Source organism: Ornithodoros turicata, chromosome 2 (genome assembly GCF_037126465.1).
Source record: "Ornithodoros turicata isolate Travis chromosome 2, ASM3712646v1, whole genome shotgun sequence".
Taxonomy (NCBI): domain Eukaryota; kingdom Metazoa; phylum Arthropoda; class Arachnida; order Ixodida; family Argasidae; genus Ornithodoros; species Ornithodoros turicata.
In genome coordinates this window covers 19,589,220-19,611,559 of record NC_088202.1, presented here as the reverse complement: position 1 = coordinate 19,611,559, position 22,340 = coordinate 19,589,220, and the positions used below count along the sequence as shown (strand labels likewise).

Here is a 22,340-nt window from a genome sequence, read left to right as displayed (position 1 = left end):
ACCACCAAAACTACGACGAAAGACGCTTCCCGAACGAGAGCTCTCTGGACATGCGTCCGAACGCTTCTAAGATTTCCCTTCCAAATGAGCTGGAGGAATTCCAAGCTCCAACGGCGCCACCTGGCTGTAACGGCTCTCCACCATGTTCTCCTCGCGCTACATTCAGAAAGCAGAAAGTCGCGCGTACGGGTGACCAGTGCCATTGGAAAGAGGACGTTTTTCCCGTCAAAATAAGTCTTCAATCACATTTCTACGCCAACAAACAGACATCGAAAAAAAATGCCCCCAGCCCCACGTATAACGAGCCGCTTTTGCCATGTTGTCCTCACTCGAGAATGGACAGAGATAAAAAGATCCCGCAAGTTTCTAGCCGTTCGGTGTTCGGAGTGCACGAATCCATTAATAGGTGATTCAGATCTCCCACAGGGTTCAAACCTAAAAACAGGGCCGAAGGTTGCAGAACTAGGAGAGTCAGCCTAAGGAATTTCGGGAATAACGCCATAACCTGTAGTAAATAGACGGAAGGTGCGAATTGAAAAGTTGTAGAGCAAAGAACGAAGAACACGCATCCAAAATTTCCAGTAAATTGGACGTTATGTAAGCGAGATTACGGCACTAAAGGAACGGCACTCACGGAAGCGTCTCCGAGCGGCGTCAGCCAGACTTGCTGGCGCCAGTGCCATGACTCTCCAACTCCAAAGCCCATATCTGGGGAACGGAGAGTCGCGCGCTTACGGGATTGAAGCGGTTGGAAAGAGCACGTCAAGAGCTTCAAAACTATGTCAAACACGACTCTGTAGGTGCTATTAAAACGGTTTTAGGGAAAAAACAGCCGGCAGTCCCATGTATTGGGAGGAGTGTAAACACGGAAACCTGTAGCTCGAGAAGCAGAAGACTTTGACAGCTGTAGTAAATTTTGCCACGTTCACCGATTTGAGGCGAGTACACTCTAGAAAGATGAAAACTGTCCATCGCGGGCTTCCGTCCGAAAAAGGGCGTCAAAGCTTAGAAAAACAGAGTTACGAACGCGTCTCTGCCCACAACCCCCGAACCGCTAAAGACCGACCCATGGTTCCATTTGACCGATCGTAGAGCGACTCAAGTCCTACATTCTGGTGTCGACATGACCAGCGGGGCGGATGTTACGGAGCTCCGAATGCATCGGAAGTGCAGACGGAGGCCTGGAATTTTCAAGTATCTCGACTACAGTGGAACCTCGTTAGCGCGTACCTGGCGGGGACGCGGGAAAAGTACGTGCAAAGCGGTACTATGTCATAACCGAAAATTACTAATTATGTCACTTATCGTCACGAGAAACCCGAAAAACGCATGCCGTTATACAAGACACCAATTCACGATCTTTACTTCACGCTCAAACGCAGAAATCCCTTGTTTTTGTTGAGCGATGCGCTGGCCTCAGCACGACACGTCGTCCTCGTCACCATCAGAGTTGGACGCTGTTTCGGGAGCAACAGCGGCGATAATGTTGTCGTCCGTCAATTCGGCTGATGCCGCGACCTTCTCCTTTACGTGCCTTTACCCTCAAAATGCGAGGCTTGGCCATTGTACGATATTGCAGCGGGAACGAACACGCGACGCACAACCATAGCTCGCTGTTTCGGGCATTCGAAGCTCACGATCACAATCATCTGATAAGGCGTGAGATCGGGCCCTGCTACGAACTCACGTGAAGGTCGACATGGCGTATCGGTGAGCTCGATCATGCCGCATATTAGTGCGCTCACCGGATAACATCACACCTGTAAACAGAGTAGGTGTGATGTTATCGTGAGCTTCAAAGGCCCGAAACGCCGAGCTATGCGCAGAACACGCTTACTGGCAGCCTCCCAAGAAAGAAAGATCCCAAGCTGACATGTGATCCTGATGACCTTGCCAGGTCATGACCCCCATTCATTCTCCCAGAAAGAAGGAGATTACAGATAAGAAAGGGGAGATATGGGGAAGATTACGGAAATAATCCCGGAGCGTTCTAGAGGGTTTCATAAGAACAGACCAACGAAAATGGTACGCGATAAGCGACACAGGCGTCAAGAAATGCTACGTGTAAAGCGGTCATGAAATGCATTGACTTCAATGGGTGTTCGGTCGGGGAACCCGAATGACTACTTCTAAACCGGAACTACGGCTTATGCGGGTACGCGCTAACGAGGTTCCACTGTACTCTTAGGATTCCTGCGAGCAATGAGCGTGTACGTGAAGGCGAAGGATTGGGGAATCCGTGACAACAAACCGCGTCCTGATAGAACCGGTTTAGTCCTAGAAATTAGACCGAGAACCCCATCGACACTGCAATGTCGCTCGATGGGGTTCAACCGCCACCTCGACCTGTTGCGCACTACTGTCGAAGTTTGTGCTTAAATAGCACTCAAAGGAATGCACGCATCATTGTATGCTTGATGGTTCGTCGACTAGTAATGGACATACTCTACGCATGTTCCATAAATGAATGCAACCAGTCCATTCACTTGTTTTTAACCTAAAAATATATATTTATTTGCAGTGGTTCTAATAGAATTTGCACTTGATAACCTGCCGTATGTATGCGCGTTGGCAAACGTGATTGAATATGACTAGTTCGTTCTAGGCCCCAGTTTTGAAGGATATATATAAATATATGCAATCAAATAATGTTTGTTGCTGTGTTAATATGTCACTTCCATATCTCAAAATAATTCCCCACGTCCTCCACACATGAAACCAAGCAGGTCACGTACGATCTCCCATAGCTCCTTTTTGATGCCTTGTAGGATCCTACAAGTCTGCTATGTAGCCGGATATAGGCAATGTAGTGTCCTACAACTCTCCTATATTGCCGAATATGGGACAAGTAGGACACCACAACTCTCCTACATAGCCTAATATGAGACATGTAGGATCCTATGACTCACCTATATGTGAGTGAATATAGGACATGTAGGATCCCACAACCTTCCCACATGATACAAAATAGGACATAAAGGATCCTACATCAATTTGTATAGGATAAATAGGATCGCATACAACCTATTTGGCTTTTTTTCAACAGGGCATCATCATAGCTCTAGGTAAAAAAGACAGAGCAAGATACTAGCGCCAGGTAAAAATGTCAACACTGCTGAACAAGTCTAGGCATGCAAGAGAAAAGGTCTAACCGCTACTGCTAAACAGAAAACAGTACACATCGGGGGAAAGGCTTAGGGGGAGCGATCGCTTAGGCCTAACCACAGCACCTCAACACTATAACCTAACACAAGGCGGGAACCGCTAAACATGCGTCAACACGGAGAAAAGGCTTGGTTACTGCTGAACAAGTCTAAACATGCGACAAAAGGCTCAACACGAGCACAGTCAAACATCGGCAAATCACTCGTTGGTCACCGTTAAACACGGGGGGGGGCACGGCAAACATGCTAGAAAAGGAGCGTGGTAAATCACTCACCTTTTCCCCCGCGGCGACTGCTCATCAGCCAGGCAGAAACTGAGCGGGTGCGGGGACTGCGGAGCAACCGAGCACACGTCTGCTCTCCGCTACAGCCAGCCAGAAACTGAGCGAGCGCGGGGACTGCGGAGCAACCGAGCACACATCTGCTCTCCGCGACAGCCAGCGAGCAACTGACTGAGGCGACGCGCAGGCGACATGCCCAACCACGGGTAGTTTCGGTTTCAGCTCTCTGCTCCTCCCGCTGCACGCGCGGTCCTAGAGGCGACGGGTGGCTTCTGAGTTTCGGTTTCGCTCTTCTTTCTTTGCGCGCGCGTTTATCTGTATCAAGGCAGCGCGCACCACGCTCGCATCATCATTCTGACCAATACGTGGAAAACGCCATGTGTGGTTTATTCTCCTGCGTTTCTTGTTGTCGCAAGGAAAAGACAAAAAACGAAGAACTTCGCGAATTTATTCGCGGCATCGTAGAGGAAGCCTTTCAGTCCACCACCTGGAATGGTTGCAAGCGCGTCAAGAAATGTGTCAGGACAAGACGAAGACGCTCGACTGCATCTTAGCGGCGGACAGACTGACGAAAAAGTAGTCCAACTTTAGCCTGGATAATCTGTATTGGGAACACAGTTCCGATGTAGAGGACGACGACGACGACGTGCAAATAAAAGCGAAGCATTTCTCTTCGAGTCTCAGTCTCTTCTTTTTCTTCGTGCAACGTGTACGCACGCAACATGTCTTCCCCCGAACCTTTTCGTTTCCGTCATCCTTTTCGGTGTATCTTAAGCGGTCCCTCCATGTGTGGCAAATCTATGTTCATTGCGAACGTGCTGAGGAACCTGAACGATGAGGTGGACAAGCCTCCATCACAAATATTCTGCGTGCAGAAATATGCTGCGCCAAGCATGCAGGACGAATTTGGGGACTCCGTAAAATTTACCAAGGAGCTACCGCGAGAGTGGGACACGTCGCGCGCTACGCTGATCGTCGTCGACGATCACATGACTGACGCCGGTTCCTTGAAGGAGGTCACCAATCTTTTCATTCGGGGTTCTCACCACGCCAACGCGTCGATCTTCTTACTCGTTCAAAACATCTTTTTCGACAGTAGCCATTTTAGAACTATATCCTACAACGCCAGTTAATTTGTCCTGTGGCGCAGCGTGCACCAGATGGAACATTTCGGGCAACAGCTATTTGGCAGAAAAAGATTGGAGTATTTTCTGGACGCATATAAACAAGCGATGTCGTCGCCTCATGCTTATTTACTCATGGATCTTCACAACTATACGCACGAGGATCACAGGTTGCGTAACAATATTTTTCCGGGTGAGCGTCAACATATCTACGCTCTGAAATGAATCACCTCCCTCACCTCACTTTACTCAAAGTACTCTCCACTCTACCCCCTCCGCGCCGTCGCGACTTCTTGAGACGTTCTTCCTCGTCCGACATGGAACACCTCTCCGAAATTTGCCTCAATGTATTGAACGGAAAGGTGGTTCTAGCTCCAGACACGTTCGCGCGTTTGAAGAAGCACAAACGCTTCTTACGACGGCTCGCCTACAAAAAGATTCACAAGAATCCGCAACGTTTGAAGCGCTATCTGTCTCAGCAGCGAGGACAGGGCGTTCTTTCGTCGGTGGTTCCTCTCCTGCTTTCCGCCATGTTGAACCTTTTCGCCAATGGCCAAGAGAATTGAGGTGACCACCTCCTCCTCCTCCATCGGAAACATTCTTTTCTCGAAGGCAAGTGACGACGTCAAAGTGAAACTCATACTTCAAGCACTGTATCGCATACTCAAGCAGTACGGATTTGACCCCTACGACAATTAAAACAAGGCGTGCGACACTACAAATGACTTTGACTATTCGCTCCTCTCTCCAGCGGTGGATGAAGAGGAAGCGGAAAGGGTCGTCTCTGAATTAAAGAAGGTTCTTTCCTGGGATCGTGAGGGTTGTGTCTCCGTGTCGGGCAAGCCCATCAGACACTCCTCCGTTTACGAACTCGTCAATTATTTGGTGCAACGTAGAACGGAAAAGAAACCTTCCTGGTTCCCCAAAGTCTCGAAACTATTGCGTCTGATTTATCTGCCCATATCTCGCGAGCCTCAGCAGCAGCAGCAGGCCTCCATTGCGTGGACGACTTATGGAGGGATATGAGAAACCAGCGGGTGGTTTGGGGGGTGTGGACCGCTGTAGAAAAGCGCGTCACTTGAGCAAAAAGAAGGCTCTCGCCATTCTCAGAAAGCTGGATGCCTACACGCTTCACCATCCGGTCAGAAGAAAGTTTAATAGGAGACGCATCATCGCGCTCAAGATCAACGACGTGTGGCAAATGGACCTCCCCGACTTTCCAAAATACAAGAGATTCAACGGCAGCTACGGCTACATTCTGGTGGCAATCGATTCCCTTTCCCGCTTTCTGCGCACCCTCCTGCTAAAGACGAAAAGGGCCATGATAAGACTTTTTCGGGGAGGTAATGCACCTACACACATCTTTTGCGACAGAGGAGGGGAATTCTACAACAAGACCGTCAATGAGTATCTCTCACGAAAGAAGGTCCACATGTATTCCACCTTCTCTCTAGTAATCAAAGCATCGCAGGCAGTACGCGCGATACGCACATTACGCGACAGAATATTTCGCTATTTTAGAGTAACCGGAAAATACCACTTCGTTTCCGCGCTTCCCAAGATCGTGCGCGACTACAGCAACACCAAACACAGGACTTTGGGCATCAGCCCGTCCGAAGTCACACCCGAAAACGAATTGGAGCTGTTCCATAAGAGAAATGGGAAGCCCGTCGTACCCTCCGTGAAAAAGAAGCTCAATGTGGGGGACAAAGTGAGGGTCCTACTACACAGAACAGGTTTTCATAAGAACTCGGAAGGGAGTTGGTTGCCTCAGATTTTCACCGTCTCCCGCCTGAGAGACACCTCCCCTCCCGTCGTGCACCTGGAAGATTACCGGGGTAAGGAAGTGGACGGATCTTTCTACCCGGAGGAGCTACTTGTCGTAACCCAAGACGCCAATCAGCCTTGGCCAGTAGCGAAAGTGCTGTCAAAGAAGCAAGTGAACGGTCAGAGCTTCTCCTTGGTTTGCTGGTTCGGTTACGACAATGAACACGACAGTTGGGTTCCGAGCAGCGACGTGGTTAAGATTGGGAAATGACGTCAGACATCTACGTCCACCTGCTCTCGAACGCCAGCATAGACAAGTTTCCCTCGAAAAAACTCAACGCCTTCACGGTAGCTTTCGATAGTCCACTTCAGCTCTTGAATCGCTATAAAGTTGGTCTGATGGATATCAGCATAAGCAACGATTTTTTAAATATCGCGTACGAAAGGCAAGATGCGAAAATTGAAGATTCTTTCGAGGACACGGTCGAAGCCGGGATAACTTTTTCGTGTGGCCTCGGATCTCGAGAGGGATTTGGGAAAAGCCCCTTCGGAATTTAACGTTTCTTTCACGTACAATAAATCGCAATACGACTTCGTCTTACCCGTGGACGTGAAGGCCGTGGAATTGAACCCTCGGCTCGCACAGGCGCTCGACGCCTCGCTAGCGTCCCGCGAAGCAGGTCTTGCGGTGAAGCCTCCCAAATTCAGCGAACGCGAAGCCACCTCCATCTTATTGGAGCACGCCGCACCCGTCGCTTTCGGCGATGTCACTCTGAATTCAGCAACCGCGTCCCTACGTAACACACTCAACAAGTATTTCCAGACGCACAAGCTGGACGCCTCGGTAGAATTCGCGGATAACGTCTACTCTCTGAAAACGCCGAAAGGGTTGCACGTACCGGAACCCTTTGTCAAGCTGCTACATCTCACACATGTCGAGGGACACGAAGAAATGCTACGCGTCCCTCTCCCCGTAGCGCGCCAATTTTCTTTCACGATCAAGACGAAAATTCCTCGATCTTAGCAAGTACTCTGCCTCCCGGCTATTATGCGACGCCGCAAGCACTTCTGGATGCGATTAACCAGCGCCTAGGCGAACGCGCGCGCTTCAGCTTCGACGGAACCGAACAGAAATGTAAAATTCGGCTTTCCGAGGGTACCTCCACCTTAAGACATTCCGAGTACCTGGCCATGCTTTTGGGCTGCGAATCGCGTACCGTGTTCATGGGGGAGGAGGAGGATGCCATGAGCTCCGTCGAGGTACTCCTGGAACCCCCGTTTCACAACATAATCGTCTACATGGATATCGTGGAACCCACGTACGTGGGGAGCGGGAAAAAAACAATATTAAAAATACTACCCTTTTATTACGAGAAAGACAACCACGTCGTCACCTACACATTAGATAACATCCACCATTTTAACCTGTGTCAATTCGAAATTCCCTCAGTGACGATCGTTCTCGCGGACGAAACGGGAAGACGTTTGCCGTTGCGGTCCAAAGGCAGAACCAATCCAACGTTGCATTTCAAATATGTACCGTAATTCCCCCAAAATAATTCCCGTGTACACGGGACCCCTTTTCCAACGAGGGGGCGGTGTGTTGAGCAACATATCCAAGTTTATCGTTCCCATCTGGCAGGAAATAAAACCTATCGCCAAGAGAACGTTGAAGCGCTTGGCGCGGAATTTGGCCGATGGCGAAGGAATATCGCAGTATCAGTAAAAAAGACGGCCATAGCAATGGGGAGAGAAGTGCTGGATTCCATGGAGAGCTCTGGAAACAACAATGGGAAGAAACGCCGCAAAAGACAACAAAAGGCGCCGACACACGACGCACCTGCAGATATCTTTGGTACACCGTGAAGGTCACACATCCGCTGTGCGCGCTCCGTCCTTCATGACGTCAATGGAAGGAAAAATACAGACGCCGATCTGTCTAACGAGTGATGTGATGATATTCGAACCCCCTTCCATTCAATACGGCGTGGAAGATACTTCGTACCAACTATTTTATCCGGTCAACGGGGTAAATAATTCCGCGATCGAATTTTCTATTCAAAATTTACAAAGGGCACACTTGGATCTCTACGGCAGTTTCGCGTCTTCGACCGTGCGCATTGTTCGCGACGACGGGGGAGAAATGGACGAGAAAGATGTCGTTTTCCCAATAAACCATCTGTTGAGCGGCATGTTTAAGACGGTCATCGTTTATGCGAACAACAAGCTCGTCAGTTCCAACAAGTTGTACGCCAACAGGAGTATTTTGGACGTCGTGATTCATTCCACGCCCATGGCTCAAGAAACCGTGCACGCGGCTGGACTCTTACGAACGAAAACTCTTACGAAAACGAACATTTAAAGAACGATTACGACGTCTCGTCTCGCGGTCCGAAACAACGTTACGAGGCGACGAAGGGTGGCAAAAAATCTTTAACCTGGTTGGTCAGATCAATACCCACCTGTTTCAACAGCCGCGCCTGATGGTACCTGCCTTCGAGATTTGCGTCGTTTTCCTGTTAAACAACGACGAATTTAAACTCATATCGGTCCCCAACGACAAGAAAACGTACAATTACGAGGTGGAAATTAAAGAAATGACGTTACACTTGAAAAAGGTGACGCTGGCACCTTCCCTGTTTTTGGAATACGAGTGGCGGCTTCAACCACGCCGGCCATCTACGTGTTACGCGGATTGGAAACCAAGGTGCGGAGCTTGAGTGCCGGGAGTTTGGGCGCTCACTTTGAAAACGTTTACTCCGAAAGGGTACCTTCCAAATTATGCGTCGCCCTGCTCGCCACGTCCGACTTTCTCGGCGACATCCAATCGAACCCCTACAAATTCCGTAATTACGACCTGTCTCATTCGATGCTCTCCGTGGACGGCCAGCAAGTGCGAGCCGAGTACAACTTTAAAAACGACCTCGTCAAAATTCCCTACTTTAACTTCATGCCAGAACTGAGTGAAAAACATTTCAAGCATAGCTACGAGCGATTTACAACAAACGGGTTCCTTCTCTACTTCAACTTGGACGTGGACAGGTGTTTTTCTCCTTCGCATTTGAACGAGTGGCGAAAAGGAAACGTTCGCTAACGCCCTTCCACACGCGGTCACCGTCCTCATGATTTCCGAGTGTCCCAAGCTCATGTGCGTCGAGAAGGACCGTGCGGTCACCTTCCCATAGAAAAGATGTACGAGAGCGACATTTTGGAACTCGTGTCCCTGAACCCCCTCGCTTCCTCCATGCTGAGAGGCATTTGCGCTTCCGACGAAGCCTTCGTTTTACGCAAGCTTATTTAATCATAAATACGGAAGAGTGAAGAAAGCGCGGGCAGCACTGGATGCTCTACCTGAAAACCTAGGACGGGTCTGCCGTGTATTTTGACAGCTACGAACTTCCCCCCATCGAAGCAAACCTTCGAAGGAGTTTACCTGCAGTGGACGAGTATAACGACAAGTGTATTCAATCACCTTTTTCGCCTTACTGCGGGCTTTTTTGTATCTATGTAGCCACGCGCATGTCGAAACGCTACAGCTTGAAAAATTGTGTATCGATGTTTTCCTGTAACCTCGAACAGAATGACGAAACAATAAAACGTCTCCTCGTGAGCGAACTCGTTTTGTAAAATAGTCTATTTATTTTTTCACGATATACACAAGACGCTTGCGAGGCGATCTTCCAACGTGCTGACCCGACGCTCGTCGTCGCCGGTCACCGTGACGTCGAGGGATGTGTGGAGAAGCCAGTAGCGACGGACGATAGGTCGGATAGTTATTCGGACTGTTTAATGCGTTGCATGTCAATAACCAATCGGTATTTCAATAAATCAATGACCAAGTTGGCGATGTAGACTGCTTGCAAATGTCACTGCTTCCGCAGGGCGTGCTTGATATGAGCGATGGCACGAGCGAGAAGGTCCACGATGTCTGCAGCGATGTAGTTGAATTCTGCGTTGACCAGACTCACAAACTCGCTCATTAGTCCCAGGGGTCCGTCCGGAACCGTTATGCAGACGTTCTTGTAACGGGCTTGAATCCGACGCACTATCTCCTACGGCGGCCCCGGCGAGATCTCTCCTATATTGCCAAAGCCTACCTTGTCTATCACGTAGCGAAAAGCAGTGATGACGAGCTCGTTACGGGGACTTTCGCTGCTGAAACATTCCTTCTCCATTTCTTCCCAAGAAGCGTGGGTGCGGGAATAATTTTGTAACGAGTGGTAGCTGAACATCTTCACGTATTGATGACGCGAGCACGGTGCCTTTATACAGATAAACGCGCGCGCAAAGAAAGGAGAGCAAAACCGAAACTCAGAAGCCACCCGTCGCCGCTAGGAGCGCGCGCGCAGCGGGAGGAGCAGAGAGCCCACACTGAAACTACCCGTGGTCGGACGGGCGGCGCAGAGGGCGCTAGGAGTGCGCGCGCGCATGCGCGATCGGGTGGAGCAGAGGGCGCTAGGTGCGCGCGCGCGCGCATAGCTGCCGCAGCGCGTCGCCTCAGTCAGTTGCTCGCTGGCTGTCGCGGAGAGCAGATGTGTGCTCGGTTGCTCTGCAGTCCTCGCGCTCGCTCAGTTTCTTCTGGCTGTCACAGAGAGCAGACGTGTGCTCGGTTGCTCTGCAGTCCCTGCACCCCCCTAGTGAAAAGACCCCTCAGGTCTAATGTGTTATAGGACTGAGAGGTCCTCTCAGGCTGGTGGACCTCTAAGGCTGAGAGGACCTCTCGGATTGACAGGACCTATCAGGACCTCTCAGAAGCTAATGCCCAGAACTGACATCGGAACATCAATGTTCAATTTCGCCGTCTACGCTGCACCTGTCGTCGGAGAGGTACAATCATACTCGTACAGTGCTATGATACACTAGAGATAGATACAGACAAGTGCATGTCACAAAACTCCACATATATTGAGGTCCTTCGATTGTACAGACACACTCAAGGCATGCACACTGCTATCAGATTATCTAATAGTTATTTCAAATGTCTTGCAGAATTGTGAATATCTAATATTTGTTGAAGGATCGCTCGCAAGAAACTACACGAAACGGTAACTAGCAGCAACAAAAACTAGATTTAGCACTTACATGTCTACAAAGGCATACAAGTCATCATCAACACATACTCTGGTATTCCACAAAGCGTGAACTCATGGGACACATATTCGCAATATCCGTTCAGCGGCGATGAAAAATATTCTTGAGGAGCTCAGCTTCTCGGTGATCAAGCTCGTCTGTTTTACGTATACTTGGGGAGTCGCAATGCACCGTCTAGTTTCTAGTTGCTTGCGTAAGATGCCAACTAACTGGCGAGATTGGGTTCTCATCACCTTGGGTTCTCACCACCTGTCGCTTCGTACGAGATTCATCTGTAAGAAATACAATTTCAAAATGTCAGTGTAAGTCAGTGTGTAGGCATCGAAATATATAACATACCGTTTGGCACAAAGCGCCGTTGGTAACCTAATGTGGTTGGTAATCTTCCTATCGGCGCACATAATGCGTGTCTGCGAACAGTGGTAATAGCGTAAAGTGAACAGGAATGCCTGTCACTCACTGTCACAAAAGTATATTTGACACATCGTCTACATACCTCAAAAACAGTTAGAATCCTGAAGACAAAACGCAAATTACTTGCGATCCACGGCCGACGTCCTCACACTTCAACATTTCAAAACAGACTTGTTGAACCGCTGGCGACTGGCCGAAACGCTTCCACTTACGTGCAGTGCAATAATGCACTGATTGCAAGAACAATAGCTTCAAGGGGGAACAACAAACGGCACGTGTTCCTTGGAGGAATAATGTACATACATGTGAAATCTTGCGAACTATTTCCCAAAGCGGACGAGGTAGCATGTCCCGCGGCGCGGAAAACATGTAGGAACATGCTCTGAGAGGTGTTGCACGACGCACTGTCGCGAAGCTGTCTGAGAGGTCCCCCCAAATCCCTCAGGGCAACATGAATGATTCTACAACGTCTTCCAGATTTTCTCTAAAAGGTCCTCTCAGACTCCTCTGTGCTGCCTGAAAGGTCCTACCAAACCTTTCAAGATTTTTTGAAAGGTCCTCTCAGACCTCTCAGGAAATTTTGAGAGGTCTCTTAGACACATTTTCGATAGGGCCGCTCAGTTTCTGCCTGGCTGATGAGCAGTCACCGCAGGGGAAAAGGTGAGTGATTTACCGCGCTCCTTTTCTCGAATGTTTGCCGTGCCCCCCGTGTTTAGCGGTGACCAACGAGTGATTTGCCGATGTTTGACTGTGCTCGTGTTAAGCCATTTCTCGCATGTTTAGACTTGTTCAGCAGTGACCAAGCCTTTTCTCCTTGTTGACGCACGTTTAGCGGTTCCCGCCTTGTGTTAGGTGTATAGTGTTGAGGCGCTGTGGTTAGGCATAAGCGATCGCTCCCCCTAAGCCTTTTCCCCGATGTGTACTGTTTTCTGTTTAGCAGTAGCGGTTAAACCTTTTCTCTTGCATGCCTAGACTTGTTCAGCAGTGTTGACATTTTTACCTGGCGCTAGCATCTTGTTCTGTCTTTCTCGCCTAGAGCTATGATGGTGGCGCCATCTGGTGTGATGCCTTGCAACTAAGTGGCCAGATGTCGTCGATCTATGCAACTACCCGTCGCCGACAACTGCCAACATGGCGGGCGCTGGTCACTCGGGTCTTCCGGAGCGGTTTCTTCGCAACGGCATCGTTGATTTTCGAATAAATTGTTTCTCTCCACTTTGTTTCTATCTCTTTTTTCTTTTTTATGACCACGACTATCCGGAAACGCACAGGGTGGTCTGGACATGAGTTAGACGCTCCCCAATTAGTGTAATAACTCCCTGGAGGGTGCTGATTAATGTGGGGGGTCCCAATTAGCTCTAATTGCTAATTAAACATGTCCAGAAGCCTTGTAGCATTTCCGGATAGACGTGGTCATTCATTACTACTAACACGCACCTTACCATTTTTTTTGGGGTACTATGACCATTGGCGCGCACCATTCGGTCGGCTCTTGGACTCTTGATATTACCCCTAGACGTTCCATGTCTTTCAACTCCTGGCGTGTTGAGTCATATAAAGGCAGCGGAACCCTTCTTGGCGAGGTTACCGCAAAAGGTATGGCTGAAAAGACGGAGATGATAATCGCCATGCAGTATTCCGAGTCCCCGGAATTGATGTGGGTAGTCTGCTTTTGGATCCCTTGGGTTCGCTTCGACGCTGCCCAGCTGGCCAAGTAAACGTAGCTTTATAATTACCGGCTTGCCTAGCAGGTTTTTCTTCAGATTATGGATGACGAAGACGTTCTGGTCGGACGCCCTATCCTGACAGACAATGTTCAGTGTAGTCACCCCGACTACTTCCAGTTGCTTTCCATCGGGCCCACATAGTGTGCGATGATGTGGGCGCAAAGTCAGTTCTGGAAAGTGTCTCTTGAGACATGTTTCTGATATGACGGATTTATCTGCTCCCGTATCTATCCAAAATGGTACGGGTACCCCGTTGACAGAAACGTTACGGTCCCATTTCGATGATGGTGTAGATAATGATGCAATTCCGAGGAACCCCTGCACTGCGACTGATGGTCTTCCTGAATGACAAACAGCAGCAAGGTGACCTCGTTTGTGACACTTATTACATGTCGAGTTCTTTGCTGGGCAGTCGGTTCTAGGGTGAGAAGTGCGTCCACATCTTGCGCACGTTCGTTGCTTGCTGGAGTTCAACTTACGGTCATTGGCTGAAGAAGGCTGTTGAATGTGTTCTTTCGGCGCCCTTGAAGTCTTGGCAAGAGTCTTGTCGCGCTTGATAGTGATATGAGAAAGCTCAGCATCATCGGCGACTGGGTGCATTTCTGCTTGTTGAAGCTTTACGCTCTCGTATTGGCGTGCCGTTGTCAAAGCCTTTGCCCATGTTAGCGTTGAATCTAACTGCAGCTTCTCCGAAAGTCGTTTATCACGAAGTCCAACCACAAAACGGTCACGTAACAGCTCTTCGTTCAGGCTACCGTACTCACATGTGTCCGCCAGCTTGTAAAGTGATGTCGCAAAATCATCAACTGATTCTGCTTCTGCTTGCACTTTGCTGTTGAACACGGCACGTTCATATATGACATTCCTCCGAGGGAGAAAATACTTCTCGGACTTTTCTAGCACATGATCGAAGTTCGAAGCTTGTTCTGACGTGAGCTTAAATGTCTGAAAGACGTCTTCAGCTTGTCGCCCCATGATGTAGACTAATGCGTCCACCTGCTGTCGTTCCGATTGCTGGCTGAGGCCCGAAACCGTGTGGAAGCGTTGGAAACGTGTTCTCCAGGCTGTCCACTCATTTGGCGACGAAAAGTTGAAGCCCTCCGGCGGGTCCATCCGGAAAGAGGTCGTCAGCGCTGCTGACGTTGTTGCAGATACTTCTGCGTTGGCCATGCTGGAGGCGCGTAGTTTCCGTGGACTGTGGGCGTGACTAAGTCTTTCCAACTGGTTCTGACACCATGTTATGTTATGTGTCGTCCCGTCAGGACGGCTCGACGTAACAAGAGCGTACCGTGAGGCCGGTTGCGAGCCGGGGAAAAAAAGGAAGCTTTATTCTCTGTCGATAACACTTAAATACCACTCTGACGGAAGCGGTACACGCCCCCACACTTCCACCTTTATACCATCAAGGTAAACAACATGATACGATAAGGCGCGTATCATACAACAAGAATGCTAGTACAAGGGGTACCGTTGTAATCGCTGTAAAGAAAAAGGGCATCTGCAAAAAATGTGCTCGCAGGGACGAGAGAAAAGAAATCCGCGAATAAGCTAAGGAATTGAATATGTGTCCGTGTCCGACAATGAAAGTGATGAACTGAACTGCTACGCAGTACGAGTTTACACCGCGGACGGCAAATAGCCTAATTATACGGTGTCTATGAACGTCGAAGGGCAGCCTGTCACTATGCAGATCGACACGGGTGTCGCCGTGTCACTTATACCAGCAGCACGTTTCGAACGTCATTTTTCTCATTTACGGCGCCGGCCGACTTCAGTATGCTTGAAGACCTACTCAGGTGAACATATCGCAGTGAAAGGAAAAGCGGATGTAAACGTTAACTACGAAGGAAGGAGTCGTGTTTTACCAGTCTACATCGTGAAAGACCATGGAAAACCATGGACCATGATTTTCATGATGACCATGGATTTTCGGTCTTTCTAGGAAGAGACTGATTGGAAAAGCTCCAATTGAACTGGAAAGACATTTTCTCGGTCAGCGTAGATGATCTTGTGAACGAACTGCATCGCAACCTTCCAGTTGTGTTTTCATCACAACCCGGCAGAATCGAGAAGTATGAAGCAAAAATCTTAATGAAGGAAGGAGCAGTCCTCGTTTTCTGCAAACCCCGGCGCATGTCTTTTGCCGTCTGGACACAAAGTAGCCCAAGAGTTAAACAATTTGGAGGAAGCCGGCATTATTAAACGTGCGTCACAAAGTGAATGGCCGACGCCACTGGTGGTTGTTCCTAATAAGACAGGGGACGCAGTAAGACTTTATACAGATTACAAAGTCACCATCAATCTCGTGTTAAGAACAGATTACTACCCACTGCCACACCCGGAGGACCTGTTTGCGTCGCGTACGAGATGCAAGGTGTTTTCAGTGCTGGACCTAACATCCGCCGACCAGCAAGTTGCAATCGGCCCAGAATGTCGCCCTTTCTTGACTGTTAATACCCAATGGGGTTAAAATGGGTAGAAATCTAACGAACCGGTAGAGTATACCCAATACCCAATGGGGTTATTTGGGTGTCAAAGACTGCCTTTCGGTATTGCTAGCGCTCCGGCCATTTTTCAGTCCCTTATAGACCACGTGCTGACGGGAATTGCCAAGGTGGGGTGTTATATCGATGATGTCATCGTTGGAGGCGAAGCTACGGAAGAAGCACAACGTTAACCTTGAACAAGTGCTACAGCGTTTTCAAGAGTATCAAGAGTTTCAAGTTCATACGCATTCGCTGAATGAGAACTTGCACCCTGGCCCAGACTTAAACCCGTCCATCGTGGCTGTTCTTCTTAATTTCCGGCTACATCCTGTGGCTCTAATAGCCGATGTTCAGAAGGCGTTTCTACAGATAGTCGTACGGGAAGAGGATAGAGACGCACTGAGATATTTATGGTACGAAACAACCCTACAGCAAGGGCAGCCGCTACCGAAACTTGAGACGTGGAGAATGTCTAGGGTAACATTTGGGACCACGCCTAGCACCTTTCTTCTGGCAGCGACTTTACGCCATCATCTGCGATCGAACGCTACCCAGACAACACGAAACTTTGTAGGGACATCCCAAACAGGTCCCAACATCCGCAGTCCCACAGGCGATGTATCTAGTACATTGGTAGGATGTGCGTTTGAAACGCAGCATTTGAAATCCGCGAAATCGCCCTGTGGATGCCAAATTGGGACGTTCGGCGATGAGCAGTACGGAAAGCGGCGGGAAGGAGGCCGCTCGGGCGTCCATTGTGATGCGACTCTGCTACGGAACTGTCGTTAGCAATGGCAAGCAAAAGTAAGTATATTTAAACTTTCCGCACTCTTGAATTGCATTGTTATGTGACTACTATTGCGGGTGCAGACCCATCATGACCACGTCAGGCAGATGCATCTGAAACACAAAGCGCGTCTCCCGGTTGCTTAGACGAGGTGACATGTTCGGATTGTGGGCTGCATAGTCTTGACAGGTATTTCACTATGAAGACATGTAGACAAACATTTCACCGTCACTTACGGAAAGCGGTGCAAGGAAACTTATCAGCAATTAATGTGCCCTCACTTGCTGCTTTTACTTCCTCCAAAACGTGCCCTTCGAAGATATGAAATGCGTTCTGTGTCCGTTGAGAACACGGCTGTGCCAGCTAACATTTTCACGGTTTCGAGTCTATTACCCTTTCACAACGTTGACACCGTGTTGAGTAAAACATCAATGGAATCGAGTTATCAGAACCAAGAATACGAAGGAGACGCTTCCCCATCCAGTGTTCCTTTGCATGCTAACTTTGAAGAGCGGCCGAGGTTGTGGGCGCTTGCATCGTCTGTGTCACATGTAGATCTGACAAAAGTGTTGAAATTGCTGAAGACGCAGCCGTCATTTATCGATCTCCCATCAGCTTGTGGTAGCAACGTCCTGCTACGAACCCCACGTTTTGCATCCGGTGTGGAAGGAATGGAAGATTCGGTTTGGCAAGAGGTGTGCACTGGAGGGACTAAGTCAAATACTATACGAAATTGCGATAATTATGAACGTCAATGGACTTCCGCTGACAAAAGATCAGTTTTGGCCTATACTCTGCCACATCATGTTTGAGAGCAAGTTTCACGTTCTTGTGATACATCTCCCATTTTTGGCACCGTTGCATATTCACCTGTACATTTAACTCCCTTTGTATGGTTGTCTTGCAGTGAGTCGTATTCGCTCCATCTCTACTTCTGCTCTTCCTTCGGCTGCCCAGACCAGAAGCGCAGTTGAACTGCCCCACATCCTGTACCAGGAACATTCCAGTTTGTGCTATTTTGTTAGTTTGGACTGTTTTGTTTGTTGTTTCGTTTGAACAATTTCCTTCCACACTCACATAATTTTTTTTGAATTTTTTATATAGTCTACGGGCTTGTGGTATGTCTTGCATTTATACCATTGTTGCATATTCACCTGTACATTTCATTTCCTGTGTATGAATAGTGAGTTTTAGTGGATCATACGTTACCGCATTTGCGTACGCAAGAGGTAGCGTTGCTGGTTCTGTGCACGAGCAAAACATAGAGAAAGCTTCACGCATTGCACAGAACCACCACACTATTTCTTATGTACGCAAAGGCGATAGCGTACGGTGCATTGAAACTATTGAATTGCAGTCAGCCGTATTCGCCATACCTCTGCCTCAGCTTCCGCTCTTTCCTCAGCTATCCAAGCCAGAAATGCGCCTCTACGAGGTAACATAATAAAATATCAGGTAAAATTTTCAGTACCTGTCGTTACTTACAACATCCTATTTGAACTTTTGCACTGCCTTTTCTTGTTGCAAGTTGCATTATCGAAGTCCGACGCTGCGGTGTGATGCAGAAGGGATATCATGAATGTTGCAGTTGCATATTATAATGCCTATACTTGCTTATAATGAGCTTAACTTCTGCTACCTCACCATTTGACCCTTTTCGGGTTGGGAACCCTTTAGTGTTTTTACAGAGGGCAATTTTAACAATCTATTTGGAGCTTTAGATTTCTTTAGAAGCGGCAGCTGCTATCCCCTCATTTGGATTCTTCAGTGTTTACAGGGAATAGTTATAACCCCGTACAAGTGTTTGTATTTGTTGGAACTGTGATATTTTATTAGCTTCATAGTATTAATGGTCAACTTGCTGGATGATGACAGATGTAACTCAAAGGAACAATAAAATGTTGTCATGTTTACTCAACGTGTGAGCATGTTGCTTGCAGTGCTTATAATACGTTATATAGCTTAAAAAGTGGAAAGGACAACACTAAAACGGGGACGGCACGAGAGGGAAGGGCTTCTCAGCGATATCCCATTCATGTCTGATGCACATCCCTCGAGGACATCCACAGGATCTGCTGAAACATTTCTCGGTGTCTCATTTTTTTCATTTTTGGGACAAGTTTAGGCTGTGTTTGGAACATCCCCGGGATGTCCGCAACATCCCCAATGTGACATCCCAGTAACATTTATAGGACAATTTCGTGTTGTCTGGGTAACCCATATCCGGAGACTGTGGGCCCCCTAGAGAACTCTATTTACGTGGATGATGTGGTGTTGGGGGCCAGGAATATTGAAGAGGCAGCGCAGAGATACGCTGAAACACAAGAGATTTTTCGTCACGCCTCCATGAAACTACAGAAATGGGGTTCAAACAGCAAGGTAATGCGCGACAGATTTCGAAAGGAAGAGGACGCAATCTTGCTGCCCACAACTACGAAAGTTCTTGGAGTGCCATGGGACCAGGCCAAAGATACCCTATCGTTACCCATACATGGCACAGGAGAAGGTGACATGCAAACTCCGAATGTTACAAAGCGACAGGCCTTGTGTAAAATTGCGCAGATATATGATCCACTGGGGTTCATTCTACCGTATACTGTCACCGGAAAACTGATACTGCAATCCATCTGGAAAAGAGAGCTGCGTTGGGACACGCCACTACCAAGTGACCTCAATGAAAGGTGGCGCGACTGGTACAGCCAACTCACCCTCCTCACAGATGTACAAATTCCACGGTATTATGGCATGACAGACTCGGAGCAGGCCGTGTTAGAGTTGCATTTCTACTCGGATGCAAGTCCTGCTGCCTACGGGACCGTGGTCTATTTACGCCTCAAGCATGACTCGACAGGATACCGGACAGAACTGCTAATGGCAAGATCTAGGATTGCTCCCATCAAAGAGATGACGCTCGCTCGACTAGAGCTCCTAGGAGCACTGATGGCGGCACGCCTTTCAACGTACTTGAGGGACAACTTTAAACTGAAGACTCTGAATTACTTCTGGACTGATTCGATGATCATGCTACATTGGATTAAGGGCGATCCAGTACGTTGGACGAAATTTGTCTGCAATAGGGTAATTGAAATTCAGCAAAGCGTTGGGAAGGAACATTGGCAATATGTGTCGAGCAATACGAACCCAGCCGACCACTTAATCAGAGGCATAGCGCCGAGACAATTACTGAACTCTGACCTGTGGTGGAAAGGACCGTCATGGTTACAAGTTTCACGTCATATGTGGCCCTCGCCGGACAGTTCATCTATAGTCGAGAGCTTAGAAGTGCACCATGTAGTGTTGCAATCGAATCAAGAGACAGCAAATCCCATAGTGGATGTGGGAAGATTCAGCAACTTAAATTTCCTTCACCGGATGACAGCATGGGTGCTACGCTTCATAGCTAACTCAAGGAGAACGAATGTGCAGGTAGGGCCGCTGTCGGCGGAAGAAGTCGAGAAAGCACAAAATTATTGGATCAGGATAGTGCAGAGTTCGGCATTCACAGACGAGATCAGCTGTTTAAAAAGGGGGAGGCCCATTCGCGAGTCATCCAAGCACCGAAATCTCAGGCCATTCGTGGACGACAGCGACATTTTGAGAGTCGGCGGACGTCTGCGCTCAAGTCAGCAGTCATTTGCAAAGCGTCACCCCATTCTCATCCCAGCACACTCCTACTACGGCGACCTCTTGATATTGGCATCGCACCGTCAGGTACTGCATTCTGGGGTACGAGATACACTCGTCCAGGTCAGAGAAAGATTTTGGATGATGAAGGCACGGCAACAAATCGAGCGAGTCATAAGGAATTGTACAACATGTAAGAAGAACGATTCTAGGCACTTAACACAAGTGGATGCTCAACTACCGGCTGAACGCATAACAATGTGTCACCCTTTTGAAGTCGTCGGCGTCGACTTCGCCGGGCCTCTAACGCTGAAACGCAGAACTAAATCGTACCAAAAGGGATACATTGTCGTGTTCACGCGTGCGGTCACCAGAGCCGTACATATCGAACTCTGTGAGGACATGTCAGCGAACAAGTTTCTACAGGCGTTTCGCAGATTCACAGCTCGTAGAGGAAATTGCCATACAGTTTATAGTGATAACGCAAAGGCTTTCAAGAGAGCAGCTAAAGAGCTTGGCGCGCTATGGAGTGTAATGAGAGCTCCCATCATTCAAGACTATACGGCCATCAGAGCAATCATGTGGCGTTTTATAGCAGAGCGGGCTCCGTGGTGTGGTGGATTCTATGAGCGGTTGATACGCTCGGTAAAATCCGCAATTCGAAAGACTCTATCCAGGACAATTATAGATTTCGCCGAGATGGAAACACTACTCACCGAAGTGGAGGCCATGATTAATTCCAGACCGATCACGTACGTCTATAACGAACACACAGAGCCCACGCCATTGACACCGGCTGACATGATTACTGGAAAACGACTACTAGCGCAGGCTGCAATGACATCAACCACTCCCGAAGATGCACTACAGGATGCCCTCCAGTCAACGGAGTTAATGAGGAACACATGGAGGATGCGCCAACAACGCCTTGCATTGGTATGGGAAAGATGGCAGAGAGAATATCTCAGCGAGCTTCGTTCTGCACATCACTCAGAGGGCTTAAAAGGGACTGATGTGAGTGTCGGTGACGTTGTTCTCATCGAAGAACCGAACCGAACCAGGCTACAATGGAGAATGGGGGCCGTGGAGAAGGTTTTCCCGGGCTCCGATGGAAGGATCAGGGTATGTCTGTTGAGGACATCCTCTCGGACCACACTCAGAAGACCAGTGCAACATCTCTATAAGATTGAGTCTTCACAGCTACAACGGCCAAACGATTCTGCTTCTTCGCGGGCGGCAAGCTGTTGAATGTTATGTCAACATTCTACTGTCAACAAAGAAGATGATGACTCATTGTCTGTGACACTCGCGTGACAGACGTCGCGTTCATTCTAGTTCCTTCTAACGGAATAAACACATCGTCATCCCTCTCTGTCCTGTCTCATCTTCAACAATCATCAACCACTACTGGGCATCCTCGGACATGAGAAGGGAGTCCCAGCTTTTGTAGCTGCTTGAATTCGTCGGTGGGCACTTTTGATGTCGGCGTTCAACCACCGTCTGAAACACCGCCGAGGACAAAGCCTGGAAGCAGCCGATGCCCTGTCACGTCTGCCAATACCAGATACTAGTGACCAGCCGGAGGACACACGTGAGTGTCTAGCTGTATTTCAATCAACTCAACAGATGTCACAGATGTAACAGCAGATGTCATGACCAAGGCCACAAAGTGGGATAGCACACTAGTAAGGGTTATGGACTTCGTTAAGAGCATGGCCATGTCAAATCAAGGACCAGAAGTTAGGTCCCTACTGGACACGAAGGAATGAACTGTCCACCGAACAGAGATGCCTAATCTGGGGCGGAAGGGTTGTGGTGCCTGAGAAACTAAGGATACAAGTGCTAATGTATAGGAAAATGCATGAGAAACGTCCC

The 22,340-nt window shown here is 48.6% G+C and overlaps 1 protein-coding gene across 1 annotated transcript in view; it reads right to left on the bottom strand.

Annotated features, from left to right (window-relative positions):
- LOC135383188 (uncharacterized) overlaps positions 1-22,340 on the bottom strand; it is a 79,632-nt gene that overhangs the window by 39,896 nt on the left and 17,396 nt on the right. The gene's annotated exons all lie outside the window — the stretch shown is intronic.